The 14,019-nt window shown below is 42.6% G+C and overlaps 1 protein-coding gene across 2 annotated transcripts in view; it reads left to right on the top strand.

The window, feature by feature from the left end:
- LOC124777382 (suppressor of lurcher protein 1-like) overlaps positions 1 to 14,019 on the top strand; it is a 726,507-nt gene that overhangs the window by 686,193 nt on the left and 26,295 nt on the right. The window lies entirely within an intron of this gene.

Genomic DNA, 14,019 nt, shown 5'->3' with positions numbered 1-14,019 from the left:
TTTTGAGAAAATTGATTTTGAAGTTCTTTGCGTGCTGTGTATAGACGTAACATTACATCTAACCCGAAAAAGTCTGCGTAGCGCAGTGGCTAAGGTGCACGGCTACCCCGCTGGAGGTACCGTGTTCGAATCGTGCTTCCGTATGTTTTTTTTTATGTATTCAAGACAGTGCAGAAAATTTGATCCTAATGTTCAAAAACGAGTAGACGAATTAACTGGGAAATACAGAAATGTAGTCGAAATGCAGAAAGTTCACGAAAGTGGCACACGAATAATTTTTACGTTTTGTAATTCTTCCGTACGTGGGCCAGAAAATTTTTTTCTGCATTATCGATTCGTGGGGAGGGCAAACCGATTCAACATTTTACGATATTCACTGATGAAAGGAAGGCGAGCACCTGCACCCTAAAAGTGGTCCCACCAAAGTGCACTCCTTATTGCCAGCCCTGCGATGTTTATTTTTACCGACATGTGAAAATCTTCATGAAAATTGTTCACAATGGTCCCGACCTGATGGAAGACAACAGGGAGATCGCTTCTAGGGAAGATTCGATAAAATTACAGTCGCTAATCCTACATCATTTCAGGGCACCTAATTTTGAAAGCATGGTTAGATACGCACGGTTCGCATCGAAATTAGCGGTTGAAAGAGAAATCTTTTTGAATGCAAAAGAATTGTGTTTCCCTGTATCGCTCATGATGAAAGCGTACGCCTGCAAGACGGTTGCTTTCATAAAATGCGTGTGGTGCTGCGAAAATTTGTGTTTCGGTTGTTTCTGTGATAAGTATCAGCCACAATATTGTTCTGGCACATCAAGCAATGTGGACGATGAAAAATAAGATTTTGTGATATTGTATGACAGAAAAAATTAATAACTGAATATATCTTTATAATTTCGCACACCTTACTCTGTTTGTTGATATTATTTGAAATAAAATTGAAAACTGCGGTCGATTTTGAAAAACTAAAGTACACGAGCAGGCTTTGAACTCTGTACCTCCAGCGCGGTAGCGTCAGCCTCTACCACTGCGCTACGCTGACTTACTCGGTATACCGCTTATGTTACGGGTATACAAATCACACAATGAAATTCAAAATCGATTTTCTCAAAAACCAAGGCCCGTCGCTAAAAAAACGGATAGTCAGATACTCAGGGTAAGTGCCTCTGCAACATATTTGAAGCGCATCAAAATCCGCGATTTACAGCATGGAGGGTCGCCTTGTTAGAGCAGCACTTGCAATCTACGTCCTCAATTATTTGCTGGATATATTCCAGTTTCTGTCTTCCTTAGCAACTTTTACTCTCTCAGCTCCCAGTAGTATCATGGAAGTTATTCCCTGACGGCTTATCAGATGTCCTGTCATCCTGTCCCTTCTTCTTGTTAGTGTTTTCCAAATATTGCTTACCTGTCCGATTCTGCGCAGAACTCCTCATTCCTTACCTTATCAATCCACCTAATTTTCAGCATTACTGTGTAGTGCCACATCACAAATACTTCGATTTACTTCTGTTCCGGTTTTCACACACTTCATTTCTTCCTCAAATTAAGACCTGTGTTTGGTAGTAGCAGACAGCTCTTGGCCAGGGATGGCCTTTTAGCCAGTGCTAGTCTGCTTTTGATGTCCTCTTGGCTCCGTCCGTCATTGGTTATTTTGCCGCCTACGTAGTAGAATTCGTTAACTTCATATACCTTGTGACCATCAATCCTGACGTTAAGTTTCTCGCTGTAGTCATTGCCGCTACTTCTCTTTAATTTCGTCTTTCTTTGATTTACTCTCAGTCCATAACCTGTACTCATTAGATCGTTCCTTCCATTCAGCAGATCCTGTAATTCTTCTTCATTTTCACTCAGGATAGCAATGTCATCAGCAAATCACTTTCACCTTGAATTTTAATCCCACTCCTGAACCTTTCTTTTATTTCCATCATTGCTTCTTCGATGTACAGATTTTTGGTCCGAGCACTTCGATCTTGCTCGTCCACTCTTATTATTCCCTCTTGGTTCTTGTACGTATTGTATATTACCTGTCTCTCCCTATAGCTTACCCCTATCTTTCTCAGAATTTCGAACATCTGCACCATTTTACATTGTCAAAAGCTTCTTCCAGGTCTATGAATCCTATGAACGTGTCTTGATTTTCCTTTAGTCTTGCTTCCATCATCAACCGCAACGTCAGTATTCCCTTTCTGGTGCCTTTAACTTTCCTAAAGCCAAATTGATCGTCATCTAATACGTCGACAGTTTTCTGTTCCTTTCTACTGTATGTTAGTCTTGTCATCAACTTACATGCATGAGCTGTTAAGCTGATTGTGCGATAATTCTCGCACTCGTCAGCTCTCGCAATATGCGGAATTGTGTGGATGACATTTTTCCGAAAGTCGGATGGAACACCTACGTAATAGTTGTTTTGTTGCCACTACCCTAAATGATTTCAGAAATTCTGATGGAATGTTATCCATTCTTTCTGACTTATTTGGTCTTCCAAAGTTATGATACTAATATTGGTCCCCTAACTCTTCTAAATCGACATCTGTTTCTTCTTCTATCACATCAGACAAATCTTACCATCATAGACGCCTTCCATGTATTCTTTCCACTTACGCAGTCTCCTCTGAATGTAACATGGAATTCCCGTTGCGCTGTTAATGATACCACCGTTGGGTTTAATGTCAGTGGTTGTTTTGGTTCTCCTTCCGACAATCTCTTCTTTTTCGATTAATTCACATTCTTGGTGCAGCCATTTCGTCTTAGATTCTCTGCACTTCGTATTTACTTCATTCCTAATAGACTTTTACGTCTGCAATCCTGAATTTTCATGAACACTTTTGTAATTCCTTCTTTCATGGATCAACTTAAGTATTTCTTAAGTATTTCTTACCTATGTTTTTCTTTCCACTTTCTGTTATTGCCCTTTTTAGAGATGTCCATTCCTCTACAATCTGCTGCCTACTGAGTTAATTCTTATTGCTGTTTCTATTGCCTTAGAGAACTTCAATTGTGTTTCGTCATTCCTAAGTACTTCCGTATCCCACGTATTTGCATATTTCTTCTCCCTGACCATTCTCTTGTACTGCAGCCTCCTCTTCATCACCACTACATTGTGACCTGAGTCTACATCAGCTCCTGGGTTTACTTTCCAAACCAGTATCTGATTTCGGAATCTCTTTCTCACTATGATGTAATCTACCTGAAATCTTCCCGTATCTCCTGGCCTTTTCCCAGTATACCTCCTCCTATTGCCATTCTTGAACTTAGTATTCACCAGTACTAACTGAAATTATTACGGAACTCAATTAGTCCTTTTCCTCTCTCATTCCAAGTACCAAGCCCACATTCTCCAGTAACCCCACCCTCACTGTATCCTGATTGAGCCTTTGCATTGCCCTTCTCCTTTCGTATTTTCTAGCTCGCCTACCACGTTCTTGCATCTGCCACTCCACGCTCCGACTTGTAGAACGTTATCCTCCCGTTGGTTAAGCAATATTTTCTCATGCTCACCTTCCCTTTGGCAGTCCCCTTCCGTAGATCCGAATAAGTGACTATTCCAGAATCTTTTGCCAATGGAGATATCATCGTGACGCATTTTCATTACGTGCCACGTATCCTGTGGATACAGATTATGTGTCTCTATGCGGTGGTTTCTATTGCCTTCTGCATCGTAATGCCTTTGATCATTTATGATTCTTCAATCTTTAGAAGCACTTTCCCATCCCAAGGGCTAGAGAGTGCCATGAAGCTCTGTCCGCTCCTCCTTCTCTCTTTAATGATGATGATAGTTTGATTTGTGGGGCGCTCAACTGCGCGGTCATCAGCACCCGTAAAAAGTCCCAATTTTTACGTGGTCCAAATTTTTCTCAATCTAAAATAGCCACTGGCAAGAACGATGATGATGATGAGGAGGAAGTAATGATGACAGCACAAACATGCAGTCCCAGACAGAAAAAATCCCCAACCCGGCCGGGAATCGATCCCGGCCCACTGTGAACCAGACGCAACAACTCCAGCCACTAGACCACGAGCTGCAGACTCTCCTCTCTCTTTGAGAAAGCGTTGACAGAATGAGGGTAACTTATGATGCGGATATCTTCGGTCGCCAATGCTGATGATTTGTATTAAAAATTTAAGCAGTGACTGAGTTCCAACCCGGGACCGACGACGTTTTGAGTGCTAATCAGAAATTTATTTTTGCTTTTTATAGGTTCAAACGTAGACTTAGAGAAAGCTTTTGACAATGTTGACTGGAATACTCTCTTTCAAATTCTAAAGGTGGCAGGGGTAAAATACAGGGAGCGAAAGGCTATTTACAACTTGTACAGAAACCAGATGGCAGTTATAAGAGTTGAGGGACATGAAAGGGAAGCAGTGGTTGGGAAGGGAGTAAGACAGGGTTGTAGCCTCTCCCCGATGTTATTCAATCTCTATATTGAGCAAGCAGTAAAGGAAACAAAAGAAAAATTTGGAGTAGGTATTAAAATCCATGGAGAAGAAATAAAAACTTTGAGGTTCGCCGATGACATTGTAATTCTGGCAGAGACAGCAAATGACTTGGAAGAGCAGTTGAACGGAATGGATGGTGTCTTGAAGGGAGGATATAAGATGAACATCAACAAAAGCAAAACGAGGATAATGGAATGTAGTCGAGTTAAGTCGGGTGATGCTGAGGGTATTAGATTAGGAAATGAGACAAAATAGTAAAGGAGTTTTGCTATTTGGGGAGCAAAATAACTGATGATGGACGAAGTAGAGAGGAATGTGGTGCTACAGAAGAATGCTAAAGATTAGATGGGTAGATCACATAACTAATGAGGAAGTATTGAATAGGATTGGGGAGAAGAGAAGTTTGTGGCACAACTTGACCAGAAGAAGGGATCGGTTGGTAGGACATGTTCTGAGGCATCAAGGGATCACCAATTTAGTATTGGAGGGCAGCGTGGAGGGTAAAAATCATAGGGAGAGACCAAGAGATGAATACACTAAGCAGATTCAGAAGGATGTAGGTTGCAGTAGGTACTGGGAGATAAAGAAGCTTGCACAGGATAGAGTTGCATGGAGAGCTGCATCAAACCAGTCTCAGGACTGAAGACCACAACAACAACAACAACAAATAGGTTCAAAAGGTTCAAATGGCCCTGAGCACTATGGGACTTAACATCTGAGGTCATAGGTCCCCTAGACTTAGAACTACTTAAACCTAACTAACCTAAGGACATCACACACATCCATGCACGAGGCAGGATTCGAACCTGCGACCGTAGTAGCAGCGCGGTTTCGAACTGAAGCGCCTACAACCGCTCTGTCACAGCGGCCGGCCTTTCTATAGGTGCAAAACACAACATACAGAACCTAAAGTTGCTCTTTAATTCAACCAAACGTGAAACCGCTCTCAATGCCATCTAGATTTAAAGAATTCACTAACAAAAGTAAAACAGGACCCTAAAACGGTCCAGTTGGTGTGTATCCAAGTCGGTTTTTCGCAAAGTTATAAACATTATATAGTCCTCGGAATACATCAGGAATGAATGTTATTTCCTGAACGTCAAGCATCTTCTCATTTCACTTCTCACACCCGGAACACCCCAGCTGGTCGGAGGGTCCATGAATAAGAAACCCAAGTAATTGGAAAAACATCTACTGTATTTTACGTGTCACCACAAGGTAATATGTTACTCTTGCAGTATGTGCCAGATGTCTATGACGTCCTTGTAGTCTTCGCGATATAGATAACACATCGTCATATCCTTTATCCAGTTTACGGAAATTGTCTGGGAGGCGGAAAATTATACTTTGTCAGGGAACAGTTCGTCGTTAGCTCTGGTCGCAACATGTGTCATACGCAATAAAAGGGCCAGCATTTTCTTCATGAGAAGCCAACAGTCGATTGCCTTTCCACAAACCAAAATATGCTCGTCTGAGTCGATACCGCACAGTGGGGGCATAATGGCGTGTCAACCAGGTGAACAGAGTGAAGTCGTTGACGGTTTGCCAATTTGCCGTTTACCACCACATACCAGAACTCACGTAGCTCTGTAGCGAGAGAGTGGAAAGATAAATCCCTCTCCGTATTCTCTACCACTGTATCGCCGGGTACTTTCGTTAGGCCACATTGCGAAGTTGTTAGAGGAAGCTTCGACATACGTCTTTCGTTGTGGGCTGGCCTCCGGCAAAGTCTCTTGATCGTAGCTGCAATCGCTGAATATGTCCCGAAGGTGTGTGAGTGGTCTCGTGATGTGGCCAATATTGACTGGTGGAGAGAGTGAATGGACGCTGGGTCGTTTCGTTGATCATAGCCCTAATTAAGGTGACGTGCTCAGATCTCCAGTAGCGTTGGATCGCACGCACAGGCCTGTTCCTCACGTTTGTGAGTACGGGGCCGCCTCCTCTCAGCTCCAAGGTATCGTAGCGGATTTTAAAGAGGAGCCCTTAGACCACGGGTACTCTTTGCACACTTCATTACAGAGTGAGAGTTCATTCTGCAAAAAATGACCGAGGCTCTGGCTAAGCCACATCACAGTAATATCCTTTCTTCCAGGAATACTTGTCTCTCAAGGTACATAGGAGAACTACTGTAAAGTTTGGAAGGTGGGAGATGCGGTACTGACGGAAGTAAAGTTGTGAGTGTGGGTTGTGAGTCGCGTCTGTATAGCTCAGTAGGCAGAGCACTTTAGCCTGCAACGTCCCAACGTTGAGTCCCGATCCCCCACGCCGTTTTAATAGTCGAGGAAGTTCCACTCCCTTTCTGCTTCTACATTTATCCCTCGTAAGAGGCCCACTTCTTTCATTATGTGACTAATTTATTTCCGCTTTGTTGTCGGACGTCAGTCCCGCCACAGTCGTCAGGTAACCTATGGGCTGGAATGTCATCTGTGACTTCTGCGCGCTAGTGTTAACTTCGTTCTGCACGTTCTCGGATATTAACCATTTGTCTTTCGTGCTTTCTGAGGCGAAATAGGAGACCAGTCCAGCACTTCCCAACACTTCCCAGTACACCTATAAAATTTATATTTCGCCGTCATAACAAATCTCGTTCCTCGATTATATGTATTTGCTTAACAGTCACAAGACACAATGTATTTAGACACACTATGTTTGAAAGGCGTTTATTAAGTTCATGAAATATAAACGGAGAATAAATTTCAGTCTGAATAATGCAACCGAGTTATCTTCCCATTTTAAATTGTGACATGATTTAGATACTACGTGAATTCCTGTCTCAGAAGCGCCTGTTGACATTACAAGAGTCTAAGAGACGAGTGGCCCTTGCGGATCTAAAGAACGATGTATGTTGCTAAACGTTGATACCCATGCTGCTAAAGAGCATATAATTAATGCAGTCAACGACTGATCCTTTCCAACATGTCGATAAAGCGAAGTTATTGGTTGGTAGAAGGGAGTACCAGTAAGCTCAAAAATTTAGAAAATCAAGCTGGATTCTTCACCTTTTAAGACCAACATGTGGTATGTCACAATGAAGGCTTAGAAGCAGTTTGCTCCGAGATGTGGAAGAGATCGCATCGGTGCGTTACAACGGTGTAAACTCTTCCTGCTCGGTTAGTGATCACGCGGTGTAAACAGCGACAGTTCGTATCCGTATCTGATATACTTCCATAGTCTCTGCCAAATCGTTAGAACTTCTGCTACGCTGCGATCACCACCACGGATGGTGGCAACTGGATCCCTCCTCCTGCTACATAAACTTCACAAAATCAGCAACGCAACGTCGCAGTGGATACTGATGCACTTCATGTACCCACCGGTGAAGTGGTTAGTGACGCAGCCATGGCATCCCACAACGCAGACTCACAAGACACGTTCTACCTAACAATGCACCTACAAAAAGAGGCCTGAAACCCTCGCAGAGACGTTAACAGGACTGCACGGAGGAGTTGGAGGAGCAGGACGACCAATGAGACGAAATGGAGGAAGTGTAACGTGTCGGTGCCGCTCAAGAAAGAACCGTCCCACACCTACCTGTAACTTACACACAGCTACCGACAGAGGGCCTTTCATCTCAACTGTTGAAAGTGTAGACAGAAATACAACCAGACTCCACCGTGTTGCACTAGGCAAAGCTATTAGATGGGAATGTGATTCATTATTCAAGCACAGAGTCAATATTACTGCAGCAAGGTAAAACCGAATGAAAACTGAGACTGTGTTATCATTAACTGCAAATGCCTTGGTTCAACATTCTTTCTTAGACAAAGCAAATTAGTAGGTCTTCACTACTAAACAAAGCATTTTCAATAATGTTGGAAACTCCCTTACGGAGGATGAATTCCTAAGGGAAATGACGTGTTGCGGCCAAGTTCTTGCAATCAGGCGATTTGATAAAATTATAAACTGAACGAGGAAAAGGTAATAAAACCATCACCAGTTTGTTTTGTGACGTTTAGATGAGAGCGGCTACCACAGTTTATTTGCATTCGCGGAGTTCGCTGACCAGTGGGGTGTATGTTCCGTCTGTCTCATAGTGCTATAACTGTTTGAAATTTAAACATGGCAACAAACAGTGCAGAAGGAGCACAAAATGTACTTACAGCTTAGGCCCATACAGAAGCGATGCCTGTATTAAGGCCACTCAACCAAGTTGTATTCATTGTGCCGGTGGTCACAGTGCCCTTTCTCGAAACTCCCTATTGTATCTCAAACACAATGAAATAAACAAAATTATGTCTCTCAATAATATTACCTTTCGACAAGCAGTAGCCTTTTCGACAATAGGCCTTATGTGAATGCAGTTACTTCTTCCCCAAACATTCCGAGACAGTGTACAGAAATGCAGCTTCTTCCGACTCAAAGCGACTCAATGGAAAAATTAGCATTGCCAACTACGATGCACAGCGGTCAGCCCATGAAATGACGACGACGCCGCAGACGTCAGGAACGGTGACTCCAGTGGATTCATTGCCGATTCCACCATTTCCTCCTCTAATACAGTAAACTCGGCTCCTCCACCAGCAGCGAGGAAATTGTATGGAAAATAGAGGAGACTTTTTGCCATCACTGAAACTTAGTTAAAGTATACCGAATAGTTCACGATCCAGGGCGGCTTTGTAATTAGTGAAGATAGCGTAGATGGCTAAGACGATGCAGCGTTATTAGTAAAGCAGGATATCCACCTTTCCATTGACAGTCCCCCGCATGAACGATAAACCTTGCCGTTGGTAGGGAGGCTTGCGCGCCTCAGCGATACAGATGGCCGTACCGTAGGTGCAACCACAACGGAGGGGTATCTTTTGAGAGGCCAGAAAAACGTGTGGTTCTTGAAGAGGGGCAGCAGCCTTTTCAGTAGTTGCAGGGACAACAGTCTGGATGATTGACTGATCTGGCTTTGTAACACTAACCAAAACGGCCTTGCTGTGCTGGTATTGCGAACGGCTGAAAGCAAGGGGCAACTACAGCCGTAATTTTTCCCGAGGGCATGCAGCTTTACTGTATGGTTAAATGATGATGGCGTCCTCTTGGGTAAAATATTTCGGAGGTAAAATAGTCCCCCACTCGAATCTCAGGGCGAGGACTACTCAAGAGGACGTCGTTATCACGAGAAAGAAAACTGGCGTTCTACGGATCGGAGCGTGGAATGTCAGATCCCTTAATCGGGCAGGTAGGTTAGAAAATTGGATACGTTAAAGATAGATATAGTGGGAATTAGTGAAGTTCGGTGGCAGGAGGAACAAGACTTCTGGTCAGGTGAATACAGGGTTATAAATACAAAATCAAACAGGGGAAATGCAGGAGTAGGTTTAATAATGAATTAAAAAGTAGGAGTGCGAGTAAGCTACTACAAACAGCATAGTGAACGCATTATTGTGGCCAAAATACACACGAAGCCCACGCCTACTACTGTAGTACAAGTTTATATGCCAACTAGCTCTGCAGATGATGATGAAATTGGTGCAATGTATGATGAGATAAAAGAAATTATTCAGTAGTGAAGGGAGACGAAAATTTAATAGTCATGGGTGACTGGAATTCGAGAGTAGGAAAAGGGAGAGAAGAAAACATACTAGGTGAATACCGATTGGGGGTAAGACATGAAAGAGGAAGCCGCCTTGTAGAATTTTGCACAGAGCGTAACTTAATCATAGCTAACACTTGGTTCAAGAATCATAAAAGAAGGTTGTATACCTGGAAGAATCCTGGAGATACTAAAAGGTATCAGATAGATTATATAATGGTAAGACAGAGATTTAGGAACCAGTTTTTAAATTGTAAGACATTTCCTGGGGCAGATGTGGATTCTGACCACAATCTATTGGTTATGAACTGCAGATTGAAACTGAAGAAACTGCAAAAAGGTAGGAATTTTAGGAGATGGGACCTGGATAAACTGAAAGAACCAGAGGTTGTAGAGAGTTTCAGGGAGAGCATAAGGGAACAATTGACAGGAATGGGGGAAAGAAATACAGTAGAAAAAGAATGGGTAGCTCTGAGGGATGAAGTAGTGAAGGCAGCAGACGATCAAGTAAGTAAAAAGACGAGGGCTAATAGAAATCCTTGGGTAACAGAAGAAATATTGAATTTAATTGATGAAAGGAGAAAATATAAAAATGCACTAAATGAAGTAGGCAAAAAGGAATACAAACGTCTCAAAAATGATATCGACAGGAAGTGCAAAATGGCTAAGCAGGGATGGCTAGAGGACAAATGTGAGGATGTAGAGGCTTGTCTCACTAGGGGTAAGATAGATACTGCCTACAGGAAAATTAAAGAGACCTTTGGAGAGAAGAGAACCACTTTTATGAATATCAAGAGCTCAGATGGCAACCCAGTTCTAAGCAAAGAAGGGAAGGCAGAAAGGTGGAAGGAGTATATAGAGGGTTTATACAAGGGCGATGTACTTGAGGACAATATTATGGAAATGGAAGAGGATGTAGATGAAGATGAAATAGAAGATACTGCGTGAAGAGTTTGACAGAGCACTGAAAGACCTGAGTCGAAACAAGGCCCCGGGAGTAGACAACATTCCATTAGAGCTACTGATGGCCTCGGGAGAGCCAGTCATGACAAAACTCTACCATCTGGTCAGCACGATGTATGAGACAGGCGAAATACCCTCAGACTTCAAGAAGAATATAATAATTCCAATCCCAAAGAAAGCAGGTGTTGACAGATGTGAGAATTACAGAACTATCAGTTTAATAAGTCACAGCTGCAAAATACTAACGCGAATTCTTTACAGACGAATGGAAAAACTGGTAGAAGCCGACCTTGGGGAAGATGAGTTTGGATTCCGCAGAAATGTTGGAACACGTGAGGCAATATTGACCTTACGACTTATCTCAGAAAAAAGATTAAGAAAAGGCAAACCTACGTTTCTAGCATTTGTAGATTTAGAGAAAGCTTTTGTCAATGTTGACTGGAATACTGCCTTTCAAATTCTAAAGGTGGCAGGGGTAAAATACAGGGAGCGAAAGGCTATTTACAATTTGTACAGAAACCAGATGGCTGTTATAGAATTCGAGGGGCATGGAAGGGAAGCAATGGTTGGGAAGGGAGTGAGACAGGGTTGTAACCTCTCCCTGATGTTATTCAATCTGTATATTGAGCAAGCTGTAAAGGAAAAAAAAGAAAAATACGGAGTAGGTATTGAAATCCATGGATAAGAAATAAAAACTTTGAGGTTCGCCGATGACATTGTAATTCTGTCAGAGACAGCAAAGGACTTGCAAGAGCAGTTGAACGGAATGGACAACGTCTTGAAAGGAGGATATAAGATGAACATCAACAAAAGCAAAACGAGGATAATGGAATGTAGTCGAATTAAGTCTGGTGATGCTGGGGGAATTAGATTAGGAAATGACACACTTAGAGTACTAAAGGAGTTTTGCTATTTGGGGAGCAAAATAACTGATGATGGTCGAGGGAGAGAGGATATAAAATGTAGATTGGCAATGGCAAGGAAAGCATTTCTGAAGAAGAGAAATTTGTTAACATCGAGTATAGATTTAAGTGTGAGGAAGTCGTTTCTGAAAGTGTTTGTATGGAGAGTAGCCATGTATGGAAGTGTAACATGGACGATAAATAGTTCGGACAAGAAGAGAATAGAAGCTCTCAAAATGTGGTGCTACAGAAGAATGCTGAAGATTAGATGGGTAGATCACATAACTAATGAGGAGGTATTAAACAGAATTAGGGAGGAGTTTGTGGCACAACTTGACAAGAAGAAGGGACCGGTTGGTAGGGCATGTTCTATGGCATCAAATTTAGCACTGTAGGGTAGCGTGGAGGGTAGAAATTGTAGAGGGAGACCAAGAGATGAATATACTAAGCAGATTCAGGAGGATGTAGGTTGCAGTAAGTACTGGGAGATGAAGAAGCTTGCACAGGATAGAGTAGCGTAGAGAGCTGCATCAAAACAGTCTCAGGACTGAAGACCACAACAACAAACAACACATTAACGGTACTGACACTCAGCAAGATTCAATCAAATGGTGGGTATTCGACTGAGGATCAAGGATCTCCATCTGGATTTGCACTTAGCATACAAAGCTTCTAACGACAGGCTTTCAAGACAACAGTTAACAACAATGTTTGACTCCATCGGAAACCTCTTCTGGTATTAGGTGACTTGAACGACCTCTATACACTATGGGGCTGCAGGAATGCAAACGCAGTGGGAAAATTGCTAGTAGATATACTAGATTCGGAAAATTTTGTGTTACCAAATGATGCCTTACACTACATGAGTAGTGTATAGAAACGTGCTTCGAAATCTGTGATGGCAAATCTACTCTAATGATCATTACTTGCCACAGTATATCACTTCCGCAAACAGTGTAATTAGGACAACATGGTTTTCCAGTTGCGGAAACAACACAATGTCTTAGGATGATTATCGATGATAAACTAAGATGGGATCATTATATCTGACATAAGCAGACAGTCTTATCATATCTACGAGTGGAGTATAGTGGGGCTCCGATCGGCTGCCAGCGATGATTTAATATCGGCCCCTGCTAAGAACACACTTTGATTGCCGACACATGTACTCCGCATCAGTACCAGACAGATCGCTCCAAAGACACGACACTTTGCAGCACAAAGTCCGGGCGTTCATGTCAACTTCAACCAATGCACTGCTGGTTGAAGCGAATGAATCACCGTTACAGCTGCAATAAACATTTCTCACGAAGAAATTCCTAATGTGGCTCTGTTTCGACGAATATGGCCCCCTTGATGAAAAGCATGGTTCTGTGTGTGCGACAAATACTGCTAAATAAGCAACTTTCACCCGTTGTAGCTGAATATATGGAGATATATGCATTAAGGCACCTCTTCCATCACATTACAACAGACCATGCGGAACATCAACTTTAACAAACTGATGCCAGGACCAGTTTAACGTGTTAAAACCAGTACGCAGCTAACGCAACGGCAATGGAATTCTTGTCTCACTCTCAAGCTGCGTACGTGATATACACAGATGTTCCTAGTGACGGGGCTAATATTGCTTATTGGGTAACCTGAAACAAACGACAAGGCCTGTACAAGATGGATCCACAGTTCAACACTTCAGTACTATGACAGCCCAGCTGTCTTGGAAGCCCTGATATTCGCACAGATGACCACAGCAGACTCGATAGTCATAATCTCTCATAGTATGTCAGCTCTATAACCAATTAGAAACTTCTGACACTAGAATTGATTAGTCAGAAGTTTGACGAGAAGACCAATGAACTTTTTAGGCATGTCTTGACTTCCACGTATTTTCTTTTTAATGGAGAATACTACGAACAAACGGAAGGAGTCGCCATGGGTAGCCCACTCTCACCGGTGGTAGCGAATTTGTACATGGAGAACTTCGAGGAGGAAGCCCTGTCGTCATCCGTATGGAAACCTACTTGCTTTTTCCGTTACGTGGACGACACGTTCGTCATCTGGCCACATGGTATGGATAAACTCCTTGACTTCCTTACACATCTAAACTCCATACACCCCAACATCAAATTCATTATGGAGACTGAAACGGAGGGTAAATTACCTTTCCTTGACGTCTTGGTCAAGAGAAGGGCT

The sequence above is a fragment of the Schistocerca piceifrons genome, chromosome 2 (assembly GCF_021461385.2).
Source record: "Schistocerca piceifrons isolate TAMUIC-IGC-003096 chromosome 2, iqSchPice1.1, whole genome shotgun sequence".
Lineage (NCBI taxonomy): Eukaryota > Metazoa > Arthropoda > Insecta > Orthoptera > Acrididae > Schistocerca > Schistocerca piceifrons.
This window is presented reverse-complemented; position numbering and strand designations above follow the sequence as displayed.